This window comes from Topomyia yanbarensis, chromosome 2 (genome assembly GCF_030247195.1).
Source record: "Topomyia yanbarensis strain Yona2022 chromosome 2, ASM3024719v1, whole genome shotgun sequence".
NCBI lineage: Eukaryota > Metazoa > Arthropoda > Insecta > Diptera > Culicidae > Topomyia > Topomyia yanbarensis.
The window spans coordinates 256,104,709-256,130,832 of NC_080671.1; the positions used below are offsets into that span (position 1 = coordinate 256,104,709).

At 38.6% G+C, this 26,124-nt stretch overlaps 1 protein-coding gene across 2 annotated transcripts in view; it reads left to right on the forward strand.

The window, feature by feature from the left end:
* The window catches only part of LOC131683089 (uncharacterized), a 233,556-nt gene that overhangs the window by 44,101 nt on the left and 163,331 nt on the right, over positions 1-26,124 (forward strand). For both annotated transcript variants that reach the window (XM_058964907.1, XM_058964908.1), the window contains exon 3: positions 8,616-8,717. The gene's annotated coding sequence lies outside the window, so the exon portion shown is untranslated. The remainder of the gene's footprint in view (positions 1-8,615; positions 8,718-26,124) is intronic.

Genomic DNA, 26,124 nt, shown 5'->3' on the forward strand with positions numbered 1-26,124 from the left:
AATTTGTTCAGTTTATTCGAAGTGTTATTCGTGCAGGACTCGAAACTGTGTTTATCTCACATCTAGTTGCTTGCCATCTTCGTGTGAGTTCGGGAAACTAATGAATGATGTAACAGTGATATGTGTAAGAAATGCCTCATCTCACTGATAGGTGGATTAAATCGGTTTTTATTCTAGTAGTCGCCGATATACTGAACACTGCTTACTAAATGCGAGGTGCTTTAAGTCCAAATTCATTTTTTGTTCATTATTCTTTTAACACAATTTACGCGTTTAAAATCAGTTGAAGAGCACTCAGAAGTTTTATGTGCTCCATTGCATCTGGAGCATGTTTCTTTATTTACGCAACCCGTACTCTTATGACCAAATTCTCCACAGTTGAAGCAGCGCTACACGTTAAAGGTATCTAAGACCCCTCCCAACCAATGCTGACCGTACGGGCCGACATCAGGCCGTTATAAGTGTCGTTATCAATCTCAATTATAGCATTGTATTTGTTATATTTGAAGTATGTATTTTCGAGAGCGGCAACTATTTTAACATATTTAACCGGAATGCCCTCATTCTGACTCTTCAATAAGTCAATGAAGACTTCCTCAGAATATCGATCACTCATCCCTATTATTTTCAACTTCGCGTGTCGGTACAACAGCTTGTTAGAAAGGTATTTTATAAGCTTCCTAATTATATGCATATAGCGTGAACAAAGTGATTTTTTGCATGTTATATGCTTAAAACATGCTGTGTTTTCATAAATTCAGAAACAACATTTCCAAAAATAAAAATAGTGCCAAATTGCCAAGTTGTGCCTTTCATTTGAAACTAGTTTCATAAATATTTCTATTGCTGAGATAATTACATGACATTAGTGCACACACATACACACAGACATTGTCTAAATTTGTGAGCTGAGTCGATTGGTATATGAGTATATTGCCTTGGAAAAAGTTTTCAAAGTTTGGCCGAATTTTATACATTTCTTGTGTAAGAAATGTAAGAAGTGATCCTGAAAAAGCACGGCCCACGTAAGCATTGAATGTGAAAAGTACGGCGAACGTAACAGTATGTATCTCTCATTCGATAACACAGAAGCCAGAGGTTCCAACAGTACAGCCTTGCGACGGTATTTCAGAGGCTGTCGTCTTCTTTTCGCTTCGACAGTTTCATGACCGAATCAAGCACGACAGCTCTCAGTAAAACCGTTATGCGATTTGCAACGTTGCCGTCTTGTACCGCACACGACAGTTTGCGCATACGTCTACAACTATAGTTAATGTGCGATGACAGCCTCAGTTGGTTTTGCGTAACATTTCTATCGTTCTTGGTGGTAGAACCGACACGTCGATGCAATCAAAGAACCTTTTTGCCTTTCTCATATAAAGAAAGGCTATGCAATCACTGTAAAAATCGACTTTTTAACCGAGGCCCGGAGGGCCGAGTGTCATACACCATTCGATTCAGTTCGTCGAGATCGGCAAATGTCTGTGTGTGTATGTATGTGTGTGTGTGTCATTTAAACTCACACAATTTTCTCAGAGATGGCTGAACCAATTGTCGCAAACTTAGTTTCATCTGAAAGGTATAACGCTCCCATAAGCTGCTATTGAATTTTTAGTTGATCTGAATTCCGGTTCCGGAGTTACGGGTTGAAGAGTGCGGTCATACAGCAAATTCCCATATAAACTGGTACCACCATGATGTTCAAATGATGTAAAACATATTAAAATTGATGTAACATTACTCTAGTTTGCGGGTCTGGATCACTAATGATCAATTAAAGCAGCTTTGACCACATTGGCCACCTATGACGATTCATTACGCCCCCGGGGAACTCGCCAAGTTCCTAAGCTAATATCACACCCATTCCCCAACGAATTCTCTACCGATTTTTACAAACTTGATTTCAAATGAAAGATACAGTAATACCGTTGACTGCTGCTGAATTTCATTCGGTTCTGACTCTTGCTTCCGGAGTTACAGGGGTGTTAGTAAGGATACACTGGAATTTCCCATATAAATCGGTACAATCGTAATACCCCAGAGGCTAAAAACTATTGAAATGGTCACCAAATTACTTCTAATCGCAGATCTAGATCACTGATTGCCAATCAAACATTCTTTGAATATATTGTCCACTATCGACGATTCCGGAAGTCCGGAATTCCGGGCATATTCCATAATTAAAGTCACATCGGTTCTTCGGTGATGACTGAACCGATTTTCTCCAACCAAGTCTCAAATGGAAGGCAAAATATGCAGTTGAGTATTCCGTCGCCTCCCCTCCCCCCCACCTTGCCCTTGCACCTCCTTTCTTCATCACTCCCTTCCCCTTGTACCACCCTCACGTCCGCATTTCCTTTATCCACCCCGTATACCGAAATAAGATGAAGGATTCCTGACGCATCCTCCACTCCCACTCTACTAACCCCCCATTCCCTCCACTTTCAAACCCATTCCACCAACATTTCAAAATATAATCACATGAAGATAACATTGAACTCATGCTGATTAAGCTAATTCAATATTATTCTTTTGCCTTTCTCAAATAGAAAGGTTATGCAATTGCTTCAAAAACCGACTTTCTAACCGAGGCCCGGAGGGCCGAGTCTCATATAACATTCGACTCAGTTCGCCGAGATCGCAAAATATCTGCGTGTATGTATGTGTGTATGTATGTGAGTATGTATGTATGTATGTATGTATGTATGTATGTATGTATGTATGTATGTATGTATGTGTATGTGCGGATTTGTTAACAAAATGTCCACATCGGTTTCTCGGAGATGGCTGAACCGATTTTTACAAACTAAGATTCAAATGAAAGGTATAATATTCCCATAGGTTGCTATTGAATTTGATTTTCAACCGACATCTTGTTTCGGTTTGCGAGTTGAAGAGTATGGTTACAAAACAAAATTTGTTGATTTGTCCACATCGGTTTCTCGGAATTTTCTGAACCGATTTTTACAAATTTGATTTTAAATGAAAGGTCCATCAGCTGCTGTTGAATTTTGTGTGGATCCGAGTTCTGGTTCCTGAATTACAGGGTGATACGCACGATCACGCAGCAAATCCCGATTCTAACGAATTCTGCGATGAATCTAAAAAGGTGAATTTTTTTTTCCAAAATATAAACATAACTGTTGAATTTGTAAATCTAGGTCACCAACGGTCATTCAAAGTCTCTTTGGCCACACTGGCCACCATCGACGGATCCGAACGCATCCAAATTCAGAATAACGGTTATATTAGTTTCTCGAAAATGGCTAGAACGATTTGATCAACTTAGTCTTAAATGAAAGGTGTTGCGTCCCCGGAAACTGATATTAAATTACCATCCGACTTCCAGCTCCGGAGTTAAGGGTTGTGGAGTGCGATCACATAGAAAACTCCGATTCAAACCGATACCGCGATGAATGCAAAAAGGTGCTCTTATATACACTTACCAAGTGTAATAAGAATGAAAGACATTTCCATAATGTTATATTGTACGAACCAGCTATTAAATCATAGTTTGGAGAAATGAGAAAGGCACCATTGCACCTCTAGGTGGATTAAAACAGGTTTTTTCTGTGAAAGTCGTGTTCTGTACATTAGTTAAGCCAAGTACGGTGCGGAATATAGAACGATTTAGAATGAATGCTGCATGCAAGGTTTTCGTTTTTTCATTCATTTCCCAGACAGGATCACAACGAGCGGCTTTATTTGATTTAATTTTAAACAGTTAGCGAATTTTTAACGTCATTCGAAATTAAAAACCTGAGCAAATATTTTAGTCGTTGTGGTTGACTGTTATGTTGCGGGGGAGAATCGTATGAGTGAAGCTGGATAGTAATTGTTCAGCAATGGTGATGTGGGTCGAATTGGCGTATCGCGGCAGGAAGCAATCGTTTAAAAGTACGTATTACGAAAAGTTGGACGGTTTCAGAAAACGGATTTTTGATATGCCGTGTAGATGAAAATGCAGATTGCACCTAGTCACGAATCACAGCATGAACATAGGTCATGAGTTATGAGGCTTTTTTTAAAATAGCTGGGATCCGAATTAACTAGCGGTCCGAATTGCCCCACTCCCCTCTAATTAAAAAAAAATTTCCTGATTTTTAAAATTTGCAACATTTTAATATGTTAATTTTGCAACTTTGAAGTCTTCAATTTTGCAATTTTTAAATATTTCGATTTCTTTATCCCGAATTTTTAATTTTAATCAATATTTAGATTTTTGAAAACTTTGATTAATATTTGTAAATTGATCAGTTTTCGTTTTACAATATAAAGATTGCATACGTCACAGTAATTGGTGAGAACGAAACAAGTAAAATGCTAAAAATACAATAATCATGTTTACACATTTATCAAAAAAGCGCATGATCACGAAAACTGAGAACCGCAAAATGTTGTGAGATAAAACAGAGCTACATTACAGCCATGAAAATTATAAATACGCTTTTCACAATATTACCATAGCAGAAAAATAGCTGGGATCCGAATTAACCAGCGGTCCAAATTGCCCCACTCCCCTCTAATTAAAAAAAAATCGATTTCCTGATTTTTTAAATTTGCAACATTTTAATTTTGCAACTTTGAAGTCTTCAATTTTGCAATTTTTTAATATATTTCGATTTTTTAATCCCGAATTTTTAATTTTGATCAATATCTAGATTTTTGAAAACTTTGATTAATATTTGTAAATTGATCAGTTTTCGTTTTTACAATATAAAGATTGCATACGTCACAGTAATCGGTGAGAACTAACCAAGTAAAATGCCAAAAATATTTAAATTAAGTTAATCCGGGGCAGCGAATTGCACTAGTGTTGCACTTTCTGGCAGAAGTTGGAATGAAAACGTCTAGTGGCCTGCTCTTTCGCTAGAAAATGCAACTTACTGCTCCGGGGTTGTTCATTAAAAACGGCATTAGAAAACTGACTATTTATTTAATCAATTGAATCCTGCTATAAATTAATTTCCCAAGACAACGTAATGAAAACTGACAACTGATGTTAAATGACATCCAGTGAAAATAGTGCCAGAATTCTGTCCTGGGCAAATTTTTCTACGCTTGAAAACTGCGTTTTATCATGCCTAAAGCACGTCCAAATTAATGCGCAATATTAGCATAACAGTATAACTGTTATGCTGAAGAGTACACTTTACACGTTCGTTCGCTTAAACATGCGTTGATCCTTAAGCGAACCATACACGAGACAGAAATATTGTCAATAAATATATTGATAAGACTGCTTCAATCCATCAATCCCATTTAAATTCTACAGAATCAATATTTTCAAAATGATCTTACACCATCAATATATTGATCAATATATGATTTATTGTCAATACCCAAGTAGCACTTGTAACAAGCAACGACTACGATTAGTTGCATAAGCATAAGCTTTTACACGTGCGCTTTTTTGGTTGCTAAACCACCTCAATAATCGTTGCCGTATACCTTTATGTAACGAATTATGTTGCTGAAACTGCTAGTCAACAACCGGTGTTGCTCGGGTATTTCTGCTCGTGTAGGGTTCGCTTAAGGAAGTCCGCTTTAGCGCAAATTGTTGCCGCTGCGCCGATTCAAACGCCATGCAAATGTTCAGTGGTGACATTCTTCATATGACAGCACCAGACGACAGTTTGGACGAAGAATGTTATCCAGAAGGCTGTTACCGCGACAGTTTATGCGAAACAGCAGACATAAAAAATGATAAACCGACAGCCCATTCGGCTCGCTACGTTCAGTGTAGAATATTCTCAACAAATCGAACGCGGTACAAACTGTCCCCAAACAGTCCTTTTTCTCACAAGATTGCACTGTTGCCATTACAGTTCGGCTTGGCGAGCGAACGTGCTGTAGCAAGAGAACGTTGAGCACACATCCGATTCTGTTGCACAGCGACAGTTGGAAAAAGGCAGCGAAGCGGCGGCTGTCAAAGATGAGTCGACTGTTCGACAATTTTGCATGGGTTTGCTGAATGCAGCGGAAGCGTTAGTGGAACTGATTGCAGTAACATTAATGGGTGGTAGTGGCAAAAGCGATAGATGCGTATTGGCAGTGCTGATGGGAACCAGAGGAGCTATAGCTGTGTTACTGGAGATTACCGATAGCGGGAAGGCATTAGGACCATAGTCACCGATACTGTGCGCTGCAGCTGCGATGTTGGTGAAAAGTGTTATAAATGCCTACGGTAAAGCAGTGGTACATTGCGGTAGAGGTGAAGCAAAGATGGCTTTGAAGTCGGTTGTTGCATTCCTGTTTGTTTTCAATCGATATTGCGAGTATAACTAACAAATACCAGAGCATGCTCGTAAAGATTTAAGGAGAGAATAATTTATTTAGATAAATTTGCTATATATTTCGCCGCCTCGCTATCCAGAAGAACGAAAACCAGAAACGGTACAGCATTTACTTCTTGTTATGTTTACGGCTGCAATATTTTGTTGACAGCAGTGTTGAGTGCTTGCTGCTTCTCCATGCGTCGAGCCTCGTTGCTCGAATATTGGCTTGTAGAGAATATTGATGAGAAAAGTTTTAGTGTTTTCAGCAGACATTACGTGACGTATTCCAAAGTAATCGATACCGAGCAAAATCTCCCCATACAATCTCTTTCATGTTTTGTAAGCGGAGGGAAATGACGTGCCAGGATTGCATGGTGTTGGTACCAGAGATGGGTAAGAAAACCAACCGGTACGTATATTCACTGGTATGGTGCCCAAAATCTCAACACGTGTAAACGAGTAATACACGTATTCGGTTTGGATTTCTAAAACCAAACCGAGCCACTCAGCACCGTTTACATGTGTGTACGAATTTCAACTTGTGTTGATGTATTCTCAGCAACGGTTTCGGTTTGACTTTAAAAAACCGAGCCTGGTTTTTTTTTCTGTACACGGTGCTTCGGTTGAAAGAAGAAGCAGTAAATTCGTCTGAAATGCTGCCGAATAGACAACTGAATTAAGTTCAATTAGTTGTTGAGAGTCAATGGGGTAATATCGAAATAGCTGGTTCTGAGCAGTTGTTAAAAGTTCAACAATTGATGTTTCAATGCTGAACCATGAAATGTAGATATGTTTGATTTGGCAAAGTTGTCTAGAGCATACAAATTGATGTAAATGTCAAAATGTTTAAATTGAAATTAAACAAAAAAACACTGAAATCAGCGATTTCAATAAAATAGCAAAAACAATAAAATCAGTTAAATTAATGAAATCAATAAAATTAATGAAATCAATTAAACATGACTTGAATTACTTGAAACTTCACATTAACACTCAATGCATTCAAAGTGGCCTGTATTTATATCGCCAATAGTCGTACCAATGAGATCTAATCCACGGCTGGTTGCGCTGGTAAGGCGATTCTCGAATAATCTCGAGAACACACTCGCATTTTGTATACACATATCCTTATTATTACTGCTACGGCGCATCGTATTGATACATCTATCCTTGCACAAAGGCAATTGCATGCATGTGTGTGTTATTCACATATGGTAAGCAACTCAGCCGCAAGTGGGAGGAAACTCACGATTAGGTCCTTATTTACTGAGTGCTGGTAATACGTATTTCTGTTATTTTTGCTGTTACTGTACATCGTTTTGAAACATCTAGAAGGTTTGGTCGCGAACATTCGAGTTTAGAGAAAACTAAACTATTCAATTACAAAAAAACTTAATTCATTGAGAACAGTAACCAACTAACGAATAGCAAAAACACTTTTATTTTATAGACCGCCGTTGAAACTATGTTTCTTTAATGAATAAATATTTCCGGCGATACCAGTCGATGTGTGTATGTAAGTCTACTGCAGAACAATTAAATTTTTAAAAAATGTTGCGCAATAATTTGAATAAAAAAAAATTGTTCACATTGTGTCCAATCACGAAGTTGTCTGTCTCTTTACCGCAAAACATGTAAAACGACCTTCAATCATCAATGTGGATATTGGTCCACAATGTAGCCATGCTAGTTGTTAAATCATCATGAATAGGCCGCCATTTTGAATTTCTAATTTACGACGCAATTCAAGTTTCGTTTCCTTGGAAATGTATGCCGATCGTCGTGAAAATAACACCATATTGGGATGCAAAATGACGTCGAATAATATTGAGTTAAGGAACGCCATTTATGACCACGAACATAATTTATTTGAACAGAAATATGTCTGAAGACATTTTGTCAATTACCGAAAAAATACCTTATATTATACACAAAAGAAATTTGTTTAGAATTATTAATAAAAATACTAGCAGCACTACCATAGCCGATAACCATCAACCCGAATACACAACCGCAACACAACCGAAGTTTGGTTTCGTTATTCTCGTGTTTCCTTCCCATACTCATGCACCGGTAAACGAAAATCAAAACCAAACCACGGTACTGTGTAAACGAAACTCGGTTTGGTTTTCTCGTCTCGTATAAACACAACCAGCGATAAGACCGCACACAATGTAAAGGAAACATAAACACTTGTGGAAATTTAGTTTACCGTACCAGTACTCAACCGGTATTTTCCCACCTCTTGTTGGTACCTATATGCCAGAATCTTGCAATATTATCTGAACGTTACAATTGTGGATACATAAATGTAGCATTTCATTGTTTTATTTTCAGGAATTCTCAACATTAACGAAAGAATTAACTCAAGCACGTGAGACGCTTTTGGAACGGGATGACGAAATTGGGGAGCTCAAAGCAGAGAGAAATAACACTCGGGTACGTATTCAATGTGTTGTAATGTATTCAGTGACTACAATCAAATGAAATTCAGGTAAAACTCTTTTTTGGAAAGCGTTTTTCAAAAATCTAAAAAAACTCATCTCTTCATAATTGAATTTTCTACCTATGAAGTGTGCTTATATGTTTCCAGTGTTTCTATTTAGAGGCCGCGTTCTAAAGAAGTGAAATGGCAAGTTCTCTGTTCTGTTTGACTAATGCAGAAAAATTAAAGCGCAGACCGATGATAAATTTTACTAACACGACAAACATCTAATCAATGGAGTGTAGGCTGTAGACGCTATTTCAAAAAGCTTGTCCCATTCAGTGCTTGGAAATAGAAGCAGGCATAGATCATTCTCTCAAACACTCACGAGTGTATGCTTGTTTACCACTGCTCTCAAATCCACCCATCGTGTGCAGTTTTTATTCGATTATTTTTTACCTTCGTGAATATGTATATATGATGAATACATATTCCTGTGAAGCGATCTACTGTGTATTGCTTCGCAGGTGCTATTGAGCCGTGAAGCCATATCATTCAGAGAAATATTTGCGGGAATAAGATTGCGATAGTCTAGCAACAAAACATCCATCAGATTGTTAATCGTAAGGGCGCATTTCGCAAGCTTTTAAACCAGGATACCCCTGACTTTGAACTTGTATAACTTTACTCGGGTCAAATCTGATAGTTTTAGGTGGCTGATTACAAATGAGGACTAAAATGTTGTGGGTGATCCTATAACATTTCCCCGGAAACCATTCCCCAGAAAATAAAATGCCGAAGCTTTTTCCCAGAAAACATATTTTCCAGAAAGCACCAAACCCTTGAAAACTAGACTGGAAATTATAGTATTTTTTCAACCAAGTTCAACGTAACAATAATTTCATTTAGATTATTTTCACTTAAATGCGGGGGCATAGCGTAGTTGGTAAATTATTCTAACCCGAAAAAGGAGGCGAATGACCGTAAGGTTAAAACCTCTAAAATCTAAATAAAAAATGCTTGTTATGATCACAATACGTATGGGAAACGCTCCTTTTGCGATCTGTGAATATAGAGCACCAACAGATAAATAATTGATTTATTATCTTTCTGTCGATTGAGTTATTTGATACTATACTAATATTAGTGCATTGTAGTGCGTATAACATAATACGTATAATACGTACCGCTAGCCGATATGTGCAGGGACTTAGACGACAACCTTCTTATAAACTAGTGTGAGGTGAAGGTGGTATGGCAACGGATCTTGGAGCACACGCAGAAGACGATAGGCTGCTGGCCCCTGATCTCCAAGAAGTCAAGGAGGAGATCGGTCAGCTGAAAAACAAAAAAAGCAGCCGGTGTAGATCGACTACCCAGCGAGCTATAAAAATACGGTGGTGTAACACTGGCTAGAGCGCTGCACTGGGTAATCGCCAATATTTGGGAGGAGGAGATTCTTCCAGAGGAGTGGATGGAGGGTGTCGTTTGCCCAATCTACAAAACGGGTGACAAGTTAGACTTCTGCAACTACCACGCGATCACACTACTTAGCACCGCCTACAAGGGCCTCTCCCAAATTCTTTGCTGCCGATTATCACCTTTTGCAAGGGAGTTCGTGGGGCACTACCAAGCGGGATTCATGGGTTCCCGCGCCACCACGGACCAAATATTCGCGATTCGGCAGATTCTGCAGAAGTGCCGTGAATACAACGTGCCCACACATCATTTGTTCATCGATTTCAAATCGGCGTATGACACAATCGATCGAGATCAACTATGGCAGATAAGGCACGAGTACGGGTTTTCGGATTAGTCAAAACGACGATGGATCGGGTGATGTGCGTTGTTCGAGTATCAGGGACACTCTCGAGTCCTTTTGAATCTCGAAGAGGGTTACGGGTTAGAAGGTGTAATAAGGTGAGCGGGGATAGACACGAGTGGCACGATCTTCAGGAAGTCAGTCCAGCTTCTTGGCTTCGCCGACGACATTGACATAACGGTACGGAACTTTGAGGCGATGTCGGAAACGTACATCAGACTGAAAGCTGAAGCCAGCAGGATTGAAAGCTCAGACTGAAAGCTGAAGCCAGCATCATCGTTTCGAAGTACATGAGAGGAAGAAGTTCTAGAGACGACGATGTGAACCTCCCATCCCGAGTCCGGATTGACGGTGACGAAATCGAGATGGTTGACGAATTCGTGTATTTGGGCTCACTGGTAACCGCCAACAACGATAACAGCAGAGAAATTCAGAGACGGATCTTGGCGGTAAATCGTGCCTACTATGGACTCCGGAGGACGCTCCGGTCGAACACAATTCGCCGCCGCACGAAGTTAATTATCTACAAGACGCTGATTAGACCGGTGGTCCCCTACGGCCACGAGACCTAGACTATGCTCGTGGAGGACCAACGCGCCCTTGGAGTTTTCGAACGAAAGGTGTTTCGTACCATTTATGGTGGCGTGCGGATGGAAGACGACACGTGGCGCAGGCGAATGAGCCATGAGTTGCATCAGCTGCTGGAAGAACCATCCATCGCGCAAACCGCAAAAATAGGACGTTTGCGGTGGGCTGGACGCGTCGTAAGAATGTCAGACGATGACCCGGTGAAGATGATTCTCGAGGGCGGCCCTACAGTAACAAGAAGATGGGGCGCACAGAGAGCACGGTGGACCGTTCGAAGACTACGAGATTGGCGATAAGCAGCAATCGACCGAGTGGAGCGGAGACGGCTTCTGCATACAGCAAGAGACAACAAGGCTCTAGCCTGAACGGTAAGGTAAGTAAGTGCGTATAATATAAATTCGGATTTTGTTTTCGCTAATTCTCGAAGAGAATTTATCTATGACTGAGTAGTTCTTCGGTTCTAAGCGTTGTTTTGAGTGACGAAACGTATGCAGTAATGAAATGGAATAGAAAACGTTTGAAACAGTTACATGAAGAACCTTTTTGGATTTTTGGGGAATCGAAAATTGAGTCACTTCCCACAACATAAGGGGTGAATACTGGTAGTTGCGAGAAACGTACTCCTTCTAATTCCTTCAAAATGGGAAACAAATTGATCAAAATCAAAGAAAAAAAAAGCACAACCGCAGAGGTTCTCTTTTCAACAATGCTTTGGCTCAGTGTATAGAGTCTTTGAGTCTCAATACTTATCGAGTGAAAGGTCAGTTTTCGATTACGCTGAAGAATGATCTCTTAAAAGATCTTCACGGGTGTCTCCTTTCAATCCCTCCGAACTCACTCATCCTCAGTTTCAGTGAGTTTGGCTAGGTATAGTTTTATTTGGTTCTCTCCGGATAACGCACAAAGCTGTACCTGGTTGAAATAGAAATTGGAGGAGATAAGTGAGAAGGCAGGGGACTTCCGTTTTACTGTCGAACCATGTAGCCTTCACTAGAATAAGGTATTCCTTTACATTCCATGGAGTGCTACGATTAAAATTTGGTCGAATAAAACATGATGCTTTTTTTTAGAAGTGGATCAAAACAAATGTTTCCAAAAATGAAATTCAAAAGAACAACTCATGTTTAAAAGAGCGGTTGCCCTTTTATAAAATGTATCCATACGAAAAATAATCAGTCCCAACAGTACAATACAACACTTTTAAAATTGCTTAATTTTTGAACAAGACAGACAAAGCCATTTGGCATAATATAGTTTGACCTAAGACATTATATGCTAGTTGACCAGTTGACGTAACAGGCCTGTGGTATAAATACCATTTAGCGTAAGTTATGAAAATACTTTCGAAAGTATTTAGTGCCCCATGTTTGAGTAAACCGAGCAATCGAACGAATCGTACGTTTATGTACGAAACATTTCCAATGCAAAAAAGATAAATGTTCACCTTTTGTCAAATTATGCATTCATTTCAATTTTAACCTTTGCGGTACTAACATAGTTTATGGCATTATCTTCTATTCTTCAATCTACTCTAACTCGGTCAAATTTCAACCGATTTTGATATACAGGTATACCTCGATAGTACGTACACCTTCGCTTCGTTTAGTGTACGTACTATCGAAACGTACGTACTATCGAATCACAAAAATAAATTTCAAAGTATTACTTTTTATGTTTAATATTGCATGAAAAGTTACAAAAATAAGATTTATCACTGAATTAATCCCCATATTAGTGATAAACTGTTCAATCACTGTGTACTTGCTTTTAGAAGAACGGTTTGCTACAACCAGAATGGTTGAAAATAGCATGCAAAAGCATTTCCTCGGACTTATTCAGTTCCTTGACTACGTACGATTTGTCTGAATTTCGCATAAAATATTCTGAATTTGTAATAAAAACCGAAAAGAATAAGATGCCTCTGAATATTGTAGGATATTCGAGAGTTATTGATAAATTCTTTGAATTTGGTAACATTTCCGCGAGCGCGATGCCATTAACAACATATTGTTTTTCTATTCCTTTGTTTTTTTGGTCGCAAAACGGATATTTTAATATATTTGCAATGGCGATTAAATTTTAAATATATTTTATGACAACATATGAGCTAAAAGATATATACAGCATAGTTCCCTGTCATACCTTAATCCTTGAACCATGCCAATATGTTAAATACTTCCTTTAATTGCTCTCACAAGTTTCACAAAAGAAGTATAGAGGGAAAAGGCTGTGTTTGTCCAGATCTGTAGGTCATATTAGTCTCCATCAAATTCGCTGGATGTACTTGATCCGAATCTTACCCATTCCATTCAAAACTTAGTATCTCCTAGAATGTAATGAATTCAGCACTCACATTTTATGTCCATAATATTTGAAAATCAATTGGCAAAAATCGTGTTATCAATGCTCTAGATAGTATACCTTAAAAGTTACTAAAATCATTTTTGGTCTTCAGAAAAATTTCTTTGGATTTTACCGGTTACTTCGAAGTTAGTAATACTTCTCTGATACTTGTGAGATACCGTACATAAAGCATGCAAAAGTTTTTGGTCAAACTTTCGTAATTTTGTGAAGTTAACTGTGAGTTTTAGAAATTTACTTGAGGTTCGTTGTAATTTATTTGTTTGAAGTAATATTGTAAAGCTTGAAGACGCCCCTTGATGTTTGAATTTTTTTTCCATAAATCCTTTAAATACTCTTGAAATTTCGTAAACTTTCCAGAAGTTCTAAAGATTTCGATCAAGATCGTAAATTTTTTTGAAGTTTGAAGAATTACCCCGAGTTTGGTAGAAGATGAGTGAATATCGTGAACACTCTGCTGTTTATGTAAAATGTTTGAGTGCATGAAAATTCTCTGAAGTTTGAAGTATTTTCCTAAATTTTATCAACCGGCGAATTGTCATCCTTAAAGCTCATTGGGATTCTCTGATGTTTGACAAAAAAACTATGAATGATAGGAAGATCGTACAAATTGTCTGTAGTTCTAAGGATTTCCTTGTAAGTTAGCAAGCTCCCAAAAATTTATTAGACTTTCAAGATACTTGTAGGACGTCCCTAAAGCTCGTAGGATTCTTTTCATACTAGGTAGAATTTCATGATGGATTTATGGTTTACTTAAACTTTGGAATACTTTGCTGGAGTTTGCAGAACTACTCTGGGTAGCACAGAACCCTTGAAATAACCTCTCTAAAGTATGCAGAAGTAACATGGAACCCGCGAAACTTCTATAAAATGTGTCGCATTTGGTTGAAGTTTACAAAATCAAACGAAAAAAAACTAGGAGTGGGTAATGTCCGGGACGTAACCGCGGTGTTGACGTAGGACTAAACTTTGGCATATCATATGACATTCATGGATAATTTGAGCCAATGCACTTTTTGAATGAATGTTTACTGGAAATTTCATGTCGAATGAGATTGCCACATTCACTGATTTTCTAGGACTTGCAAAAACCTTCGGGTTTGTAGATTAATTTGATAAACATTTGCTTATATGAATCACTGGTAAATGTACACAAGAATTGACAGGCGCAAACTTATTAAATGGAACTTTCTAATTCAATTCTTTCTCCATTATGTTTTCATCCTAAAAAGAACGGTTTGTAGATAACTATGTTTGGTGATACCAGACGAGAATCCTTGCTAACGATTCGAACCTTGCCCGAATTCGCTTCTGCTGCGTACATACACGAACATTCCCCTTTCGCAGCTCACATCGAATGAGCATTGTATATCGGAATGCGATCTCTTTTATAAACTTCTTAGTGCAGATGGTAGTCCATCCCTTTGTGCGACAAATGAAAATATTTTCATCATTCGTTTTGGCGTGGCATTCGCTTAGTAGCAGGGTTGCCACATTCACTAATGTTCTAAAAAGATTTGCATTGTAGATTAATTCGATAAACATTGGTTTATATGTGTCATTGATAAAGTACAGCAGACTTGACAGGCGCAAACTCAATCCAAGTTATTAAAAGGAGCTTTCTAAATAAATTCTTTCTCCATTATATTTTCATCCTAATAAGAACGGTTTGCAGATAACTATTTTTGGTGATATCAGACGAGTACATACACCAGATGCGTACATACACGAACATTCCCCTTTCGCAGCTCACATCGAATGAGCATTGTATGTCGGAATGCGATCTCTTTTATAAACTTCTTAGTGCAGATGGTAGTCCATCCCTTTGTGCGACAAATGAAAATATTTTCATCATTCTTTTTGGCGTGGCATTCGCTTAGTAGCAGGGTTGCCACATTCACTAAGGTTCTAGAAAGATTTGCATTGTAGATTAATTCGATAAACATTGGTTTATATGTGTCATTGATAAAGTACAGCAGACTTGACAGGCGCAAACTCAATCCAAGTTATTAAAAGGAGCTTTCTAAATAAATTCTTTCTCCATTATATTTTCATCCTAATAAGAACGGTTTGCAGATAACTATTTTTGGTGATACCAGGCGATTACATACACCAGATGCGTACATACACGAACATTCCCCTTTCGCAGCTCACATCGAATGAGCATTGTATATCGGAATGCGATCTCTTTTATAAACTTCTTAGTGCAGATGGTAGTCCATCCCTTTGTGCGACAAATGAAAATATTTTCATCATTCTTTTTGGCGTGGCATTCGCTTAGTAGCAGGGTTTCCACATTCACTAATGTTCTAGAAAGATTTGCAAAAACCTACGGGTTTGTAGATTAATTCGATAAACATTGGTTTATGTGTCACTGCTAAAGTACAGCAGACTTGACAGGCGCACACTCAATGCAAGTTATTAAATGGAACTTTCTAATTCAATTCTTTCTCCATTATGTTTTCATCCTAAAAAGAACGGTTTGCAGATAACTATGTTTGGTGATACCAGACGAGAATCCTTGCTAACGATTCGAACCTTGCCCGAATTCGCATCTGCTGCGTACATACACAAACATTCCCCTTTCGCAGCTCACATCGAATGAGCATTGTATATCGGAATGCGATCTCTTTTATAAACTTCTTAGTGCAGATGGTAGTCCATCCCTTTGTGCGACAAATGAAAATATTTTCATCATTCCACATTCACTAATGTTCTAGAAAGATTTGCAAAAACCACCATTCAAAGCACGGCTAATTAATGCTTTTACAAAATCATTTCTATCAAAATTTACGGTAAAATCTACGGAATCTACTACACAATTGTTTTAATTATTTCCCAACAAATCGCGCAAAAATCTGTTCCGTACAGCACAGCGCAAATAATTGACGTTGGAAAACAAATCGGCAACTTCAGCTGCCAAACACTTAGAAACGATCGAAGCATTTTTCCGTTAATATCACTTTTCTAACTCAAATTGTTGTAGGTATTTTATTGCTTCCGTCCAATTGGTCAGTTTATTGGTTTTATCGCACATTTTTCGGATATTATTATAGAAAATAACTAACCCGATAAGAGGGAAGTTATTTTCCAAAGCACGAAATGGAAATTTCAATTGTAATTCTTCTGAGAACGATTTTGTGGTCCTAATAAGGACCGTTTGTTGTGAATATTATTTCGCCGTTTCCCGCTCGGCATGATGATTATTCGCTTGGCATGGATAGCGCACAGATTGGTATTTTCCAACAAACTAACCAGGCAGGCCTCGCTGGCTTCTTAAAGGGCCATTACGGCTGAGCTCCGGAAGAGTAGGTTTTGAAATTCTGTGTAATCTCACGGACCAGGCACTGGAAGAGCAGCTTGCGAATTAGTAACTCTGTCCACTTCTGAGAGCAATGAATTTCACGCAGGGCGACGACTGTTCTTGGTTGGCAGCGATAAGGCAGTAGCTATGATTTGGTTGGTGGTCAAAATGCAGCTTCTCGTTGAGCAGCACACGTACGTGTGTTCTGCTCTGTGGCTTACACACGTCTGGCTTTAAGAAAAACTGTGACACCCATATTTATAGGTTTTAGCATTAATGTTGATTCGCATTAAAAGTAGTTTTTGAACTTTTTAAACAAGTTTTACATAGCCAACAAGGTATCAATAGCAAGCGTGGAACGTTTTCCTTTCGATTTATGAAACAAAATTAGTAATTCCTTGAGTAGGAGAAAAGTTATTAGAGTTCAAAGTGTACGTAACGCATCCGTTTTGAAAATTTTGAAATGACACCCAGTATAGTAAAGAAAGACGTAAGTCCTACGTCAAAAAATTGTTGGTAGATGTACGTACTATCGAGGCAAAATGTACGTACTATCGAGGGTACGTACTATCGAGGGTAAGTACTAACGAGGGTACGTACTATCGAGGTATACCTGTACCAGGTTTCATTGGTTGGATGGATTACCGACCTGAACCAAACCCTACCTTGCGATGTATCAAACTTTGTGATTTTTCACCACGAGTTCACGGTGACCATGTCAATACTCTCTTCTTTGTTTGCAACCACCTGGTTATGTTCCGGATCAGGTGCCCTGGAAAGGGTGGCCACTTACCGACCAGAACCAAACCCTACCTTGCGACGTATCAAACTTCATGATTTTTCAGCACGAGTTCATTGGTGGTCATGTCAATACTCTCTTCTTTGCTTGGAACCACCTGGTTATGTTACGGATCGGGTGCCATGGAAAAAGTGGCTACTTACCGACCTGAACCAAACCCTACCTTGCGACGTATCAAACTTCATTATTTTTCCAGCGCGAGTTCATTGGTGGTCATGTCACTACTCTATTCTTTGTTTGAAACTACTTAGTTATTTCCGGACCAGGTGCCCTGGAAATGGTGAACACTTACCGACCTGAACCAAATCCTACCTTGCGACGTATCAAACTTCATAATTTTTCAGCACGAGTTCATTGGTGGTCATGTCAATACTATCTTTTATGTTTGGAACTATCTGGTTATGTTCCGGATCATCTCGTTTTCACTCACAGTATAATTACAATTGGAATCAAATGTCATTGATCAAGATTATTAATAATTTCAAATAAGAGCATTTTGAAAGGTATGCATAAACTTTTCATGTTATCGTGTGAAGATGTCATTTGTCTTTTCAGTACAAAAACCTTATGTCGCAACTGCGTGGGTGGTTATTACAGACATGAGGTGCATCGCGTATTTTGGATTTTGCCACATATAGTACACTTCCGTTATACTTTATACGCCTGGGTACGACTGTACATGTGACGAATTCTAATTCTTGGCATAAAATTTTTGTGCTGAGTACACAAATGATATCCTTATATAACATGAATCGAAAAGAACTGTTTTGCTCATGTCCTTTTGTTTGGGTCTGGGTGGCCCTTGGTGTGGGAAATTTTCAGTTTTCTGTTGGTGGCTGGCACTGTTTATAAATGTCCGCAGACAAATACAACTCCTCGTTTGGACCTAAAACAACCTGCAAACAACTTATGTGGACTGTATTTTGGGAAACCACTTGCTACTGGATGTGATCGATTGGAATAGAAATCACTTTTTTCTCCTTTCCACATCGGGCGATTGTATATTTGGCTCATTCACGCTTGCTGAGAATGATGCGTTGGGGGACTGGCATCACGGCGACGCGATAGCTGTCTCGTTTATTGTATCCGTTAGTTTAATCGTTTTACCGCGTGTTAAAGTGACCTTCGAAGCGAAGTGGTATTTTATTGTGCAGGGGAAGATCCTTGCGGTTGCGGAAGATGGAGTTTAACTTAAATACACCCGTTTGGTGCATTAAATTATTATTTTTGGAAAGTATATGGCGACAATGCAGGATCAACGAAGCAAACTTGTGTGAGGGACGACTCACAGGAATTTCTAGTTTGTATTCCGGAATCCGAAATTTTAAATATATAACCATACATGTGGCTGTGTTGATATCCGATGTTTATCGGCCCTATAATTATCGGTGATAATTGGCTACATTAAGTACCAGCAAAAGGATAAGTACAAGTTTTTTATACATATCTTATATTAACCTCTATATATCTCATTAACATTTTATTTATTTATTTATTTATTTATTTCGTCAATCGATGTAGACTACAGATTTCCTTAATTACTAATGTGTATATTTCGTGAATTTAGTATAAATGATGCAATTTCGGCTTTTGCAGAATCATCCTCTTACGCGTTAGAATTTCTTTTGTGTATAAAATATTAAACTAATATTTCAAATTTTTTGCCTTTTGACTTAAGTGCCAATACCTTATTTAGGACTGGTGGTATCCAACGGGGAAAAACGATCGGAAATGATGAGTGAAGCTAAGCAATCATGTGAAAAAAATTCCCCCCAGAGGCGAGACTCGAACTCGCAACCTTTGAGACTCCGGCCCAATGCAATAACCCTTATGCTATCCCTGGGTATGGCGACATCCCAGAAAGAACATATGATTATCCCACTGGCGACGGTGATCGTACCCTGCCTGCAAAGCGAGAATCACACACAACGGCAGCTGATCACCCCAACACATTTGATCTATTTAATTTCCCCGCTAGATACCAAGGCCCGGGTTTTTATTATCGTCTGATGTCTAATTTTTAGTTCATTACCCGTCGTACTTCGGTGGGTGACAGAGCTAATGAAGACTGTCGATTTCTGGTCCCTTGCCCAGTGAACAGAGGTATGACGGGAGCGAACCCGCCCGTTCGAATTAAACTAATAATTCAAATTTTTGTCTTTTGACTTAAGTGCCAATACCTTATTTAGGACTGGTGGTATCCAACGGGAAAAAACGATCGGAAATGGTGAGTGAAGCTAAGCAATCATGTGAAAAAATTCCCCCCGGAGGCGAGACTCGAACTCGTAACATTTGAGACTCCGGCCCAATGCACTAACCCTTATGCTATCCCTGGGTATGGCGACATCCCAGAAAGAACATATGATTATCCCACTGGCGACGGTGATCGTACCCTGCCTCGCCTCTGGGGGGGAATTTTTTCACATGATTGCTTAGCTTCACTCACCATTTCCGGGGCCTAAATGAGAGCCTTGTGGAACTCCTGAGGTAACTTTAATTGGATTAGATTGCTTTCCTTTAAATTTAATTATTTGCTGACGTTCGGAGAGATATGATTCTAACCATGTAAGTAGCCGATCTTTGTCAATTTATAAAGTAGCATTGGGATGTCAATGCGATCAAATACTTTACTAAAGTCTGTATAATGTGCCTCCACGTAGTTTCCATTATCCATTGCAATCAGTGTATAATTAATAAATTCTAGTAAGTTTGTTGAGGTCGAACGACCTTTGAAGAAGTCATGCTGGAAGTTGGAAATTCTGTTTTTTATTTGAAGAAATATTTTTTCGTTAATGATTGATTCGAAAAGTTTCGGAATACAGGTGATTATGGCTATCCCACGATAATTACGTACGTCAGATTTTTTGCCAGATTTATATATAGGCACTAAAAAGATTTTTTCCATATTTTAGGGAACTGTCCAGATTACAAAGACATATTAAACAGTCAGAACAATGGGGCAGTTAACTCGGTTGCTAGGTTTTTCATAAATAATGGTGGAATTCCATCAGGGCCAGAACCTTGTGATACAGAATTGAAAATGTCTTCCACTATGACATGATTGACACTAATATCCAAAGGAAAATCGGGAAGAAAAGCGAAATAATCGCGATCACGGTCTTGTTCAGAAAAAGTCGTATATATTTCTTGGAAGAATGTTGCAAATAGGTTGCAGATTTCTTCCGAGCTATCACGTACGTTGTCATCCAAGTGCATTGTTGATGGGAAATTGTCTGATTTTAATTTAGTTTTGACGTAGTTAAAAATTTTTTTTGGACAAGATTTGATCTGCTGTTCTGTTTTTGAGTTATAATTCGCAAGTGCAGAATCTATGGCATATTTAGTTTATCGCAAATGTCGAAATATTTTTCCAAGTGCTCATTATTTTGGCTTTTCTTATATAGCTTATGGGCGTTTTGCTTCCTATTTTTAAAACTCTTAATTTGTTTATTATACCAAACGGGATGCTTCGAGTTGCCGTGTCGTCTTTTGACATTAAAAATGTCTTACTCCACTATCTGGGGCTAGGTGTCATTCTAAAATCTAAACTATCTCCCATGTAACGAAACTATGTAAGGTTTGCACGCTTATAACTCCGATATTACTAGATGGATTTTAATCATTCATACACCAACCGATTCAGAAACACCTAACTTAAATATTGGTAATAATTTAATATCTCCCCAATAAAAGTAGACTTTTGGAAATTGGTAAAATTAAAAAGTTCACGAAAAACGGGAAAATTACCATTCGTGAGGAAGATTTCTCAGACACAGCCGTCAAGAGAGGGCAGCTTAGTTGCTCAATGAAACACGAAAAGTCATAAATAGAAGCAACGCATGTCCGTTTAAATCAGTTGTTGCTCTTATCCCATACGAGCAACATCGTCTCCGGGCAATGCAATAAGCGCTATCGATTTTCGGTAACGTTGGCATTTGCACACACTCGCACCTTAGTGACTAAACCATATACGGTTAGTTTATAAATAGAGGTGACGCGTACCCGTTTGAATCAGTTTTTGTTCTTATGTCGAACGGGTAAGATCATGGCTGCAGCGTCTGGGCACTACAATAAGCGGTAGACGCTATGCATTTTCGGCAGCGGTGGCCGTGTACGGATTTTTCGGGTACCAGCACGGTGTCACAGAATGATTTGCAAAGTGGGTGGGCGGGGTGGTTTGGATTTAATTCAATACGGTGTGTGCTGCTTAAGAGTGTTGCGTTTGAAAAAAATATATTTATTTTTATGCATGCGTGTGCGTTGTAACTTGTTAATCCATGTTTACGGCGCTTTGTAGTTGCGTAGGGTAAAGAGCCTATTGGTTTTCATGTTTCATATTTCGGTTATATGTTTTTTATCAGTAAGGCATCTGACAACGTAGTTATTGCACTGTTCAGCAGCGTAGTATTTTATATAGGAGAGTACACTCAGGTTTTTTTACGTGGATTTTGAAATTTACGCGGTTTTCATTTATGCGTTTTTTTTTAAATTTACGCGGTTTTCATTTACACGGCCTGTATCCCCTGCGTAAAAAAACCTGAGTGTAATTGCATCGGAAACAATCACATTCCCAGCAGAACTTCTTGTTTTCTAATTTCAAACACTTTTGTTTCGTACTGCACACAACGGAAAATTTTAAAACAGAACTAACCGTCCCAGCAGCAGTTGAAGCGGGTGTTCTTTTTCGATTCAAATTCAAACCATGTCTTAAGCGTTACTGGACTTAAAATTGTTTTCCCAGTTTATCCAGTCAGAATATCTGTTCTACCCTATGTATTTAAAACACAGTTCTAATTGCGTTTTAAAGTATACAACAAATAGAACGGTTGGGTATACTAATTTAAATTTTAAAATAAATCTGTTTTAAATTATGAAACAAACCGCTGTACTGAAGATATAATTATGTCAGTCCTATTACTACATAAAACACCTATATAACATAAAACGCTGCAGAATTGGTTTAATAATACAATGTTTACACTACAGAGTTATAACACGTTTTAATAATTAGCAACAAGAAAAATGTCACCAAGATAGCATAAAAACCCGTTTTAACAGGTAGTGCGAATGTTGCATAACAATGTAATTTATCAAATAATTTCATTTTTTCCACCACTAATCGATCAAGAAATACTTAAACTTAAGATTGTTTACTTAAGTTCATTAGTACATTATTGAAAATTTAAATGGAAAATGAAATTTCATATTTCATGGAGAATCTGTATATTTCCGTTGGCGGGCGTGGGCTTCCTCATCACAGCTCTCAATATGGAACTTTTCTTTTGAATATATTTTCTGGACAGACCAGCCTATTTTTACTAGATGGATCAGCCAAATAATGCCAATCACCTAGTGAGATACTTGATTAATTAATAGATTACCGTTAAAAGACCTTCAATAAATTATGTTTTGATGGGGAGGGTATATAGCAAATTGTAACATATGAAAACAGGCGAGTGAACAAGAACGTGAGTCGATATGTGTGATAGATAAAATTCATTTGCACGCTCTTGAAAAAAGCTACATTTTTAATGTCACCGTGGTCTTGTCCTGTACACAACCCTTTAATTTTTTTCTTAATAGGCACCTCTTCATGAATTATCTTGAAAATAATTTTGTAAAATACGTCCAAAGCGGTTACAATATTTCCATCATTTCTAAGGGTATTTTGCCAGCCGACACTACTTAGCTTCCGCCTGATATTGTCATAATTGGCTTTGTGGTATTCAAAGACTTCCTCAAAGTCACAATCGCTGGGTTTTTGAATTTCATTGATGAATAAGGAAAATTCAATAGCAGTATGAAATGCTTCATTTTTCCACAATGGAGTTAGAGATTCAGATACACAGAAGTCTTCCTGAATGTTTGTAAATAAAAGATCAAGATAGCAATTCTGTCGATTTTTACGTGATTTATTTGATTTAGTCCTATGCTAGCAGTTTTGTCGAAAATATACTGCAATGTTTCGTTATCTCCCACGACTGGGATTAAAATATGTTCGTTTTCAGAGTCCGGAATAAAATCTGCCTTGCGTTGGTTAAAGTCTCCGTAAATGTGAACTTTAACCTCGGCTGGGAGTTCAGATAAAATTTGTTCAGCAATTTGGAAAAAAGCTTCGTACGACGTTGTATTAGCATGCTCTGCTGGGGAATATACAGAGTCAAAAACATGCATTTCGCCGGCAATGTTTGATTTAACCCACACATGTTCAAATTCCTTAAACTTCACTGTGAATAGAATTTCTGAATTGAGCCGAAACACCCACAAGAACTCCCCCGCCAGACTTCTTTTGAGATTCGTGAAGTTTCGGTCGTCTCTGAATACGTTAAAACCACTGCCGAAAATTTCTTCACTTTTTACGCTCTCATCCCAGCTAGTTTCAGTTCCTAATATAACCAAAAATGACGAACCTAATATACGTTTATAAATTTCTGCCATTTTGGCTGGACTTTTCATCCTATTAAAATTTTGACAATACATTAATAATTCTGTCGCAGTCTTTTTTGTATTATCTAATTCTTGGAAAACACTGTGCTCAACAACACACTCGTCTTTTTCTTCTTCTAAGGAAAGTGTTGAAACTACCGAAAACACGAATGTTGAAAGCGGCATGCCTCACACGGTGATGATGATGGCGAACATTCCGTATTCACTGCATTTAATTATTGCGATGATCTTTATGTATCACGTGCTGGGTAGGGATTCAAAATCTCGCCTCGTGTAAATTGAATCGATGGAATATAATTTGTAGATAGGCCGGAAAAACGATCCTTGGCTGCTGCAAGAAGCACTCTATCCGGTGGTAGAAGATTCGTGTTGCAGCTATGATTGGGATGACGGTTTTGGTTATGACTGGAGCTACTGGCACGATTAAAGAAGTTGCGATTGGAAAAATTGGCCGGCGGGCCATAATAACGGTCGTTTATTGTTGCAGGGGGTCTTCGATCAGGTGGAAAAATATTGTTGTTGTTTTTAATATTAGTATTCCGGTTTCTAAATTTTTTATTTCTTTTTACGCCTTCTAGCCTTATCCGCCTGTTTTTGTTGATTCAATCGATTTATTTCTCGCGCATCGTACTCACTCCAGTCAGCAACGCCATAGCGTTATTTAGTTCAACTTCCAAACTGGGGCGTGAGTCATTCGGCGATAGCAATTGCGCGGTCTTATTATTCGCATATACATGCTGACATCGATTTAACCTCGTTGAGAATTTCTGGTAGCAACGTTGATTCATGTGACGACTGTAGTTGCCTGGTGCTTTTGTTTTCATTAAGGGCAACTGAAACCGACTTCAACTCGTGGAGAATCTCGTATCCTAGGGCGGAATTTGGGTTCATAGGATTGCTGTTGGCTGTGTCTAAAGACAGCTGACTAAGCTGACTTATTTCCGCGTTCATGTCACGCAAATCAGCGGATAATTCCGAAGTAACCGTTTTTAACGATTCGTATATACTATCTGATGTTGACTTAATTGCTGTGTCAAGAAGAGAGGTAACGTGGTTTTTTATTGCAATAACACTGCCGGCTAGACTACTATTTTTGTTGATTGCAATCAATTCTTGTTTAACAGTGGTGAGAAGTATTTCTAGGCCTTCAAGTGCCTCATGTACTAGGTCCGGCTTATTTTGCTGAAATGTTAGTTGATGAATCACTTCAGTATTCTCCCGTATTTGTTTTTCCAGAAGTTTTTACTGCTCGGCGAGTCCGTTGACATCTATTTTCCCATGTAGTAGTTCCTGACACCAGTCGCAGCATGGCAGTATGTAAGAGTTGACATCAACCAATCTCCTGTCCTTTCTCCTTAGTGATCCCCGCTGCACGGTAACGCCAATGCAAGATGCATGATACTTCCTTGGGTATCCAACACACGTCCACAGAATCGAATCCGCAGAGGCGTCCAAGGCACAAATTTTGCAGTTCATTTTATTATCGTTCGCACTTTTTAAAATTCGGTCACTTGAAACAAAACAAACTTTAGCACGCGGCGCTCGGTCAAATTAAAACAAAACAAACTTTAGCACGAGGCGCTTGGTCAAATTAAAATTAAACAAACTTTAGCGCGCGATACCGGGAACAAACACGTCCACACTTATTGACGACTAAATTTCAATACCGCTTAAGTACGAATTACTTCAACAGAAAGATTAACAGCGAGAACCCCTCGACTCAATCAATGAAGGTTTTAGAATAATGTATGTATCATATTGTATTTTATTTACGTTGCGCATGCGGCTGTGTGTAACACCAGTGACGACGTGCAACGCACCCCAGTAAAGTTCAGGCGGATGTGAGCTGGAGTTCTGGTTGGTTCCGGTTCGTGTGCGGGCTCCGGTGACACAACCGATTCTAACTAGAATCGGTTGTCACTGGAGACGAAATACGGGCTGGAGCCGGCCAGAGTTCCGGTTCATTTCCGGCTGAGCTTGGCTGGGACATCTGGCAATCATACAGCTCTTCCGTGCCGTGTAGTAACATATACTCAGCCCTTTCGTGACCCGACTTATCGACTCTAGGAAAGGTACACACTGTTCAGTCTGATAGGACGT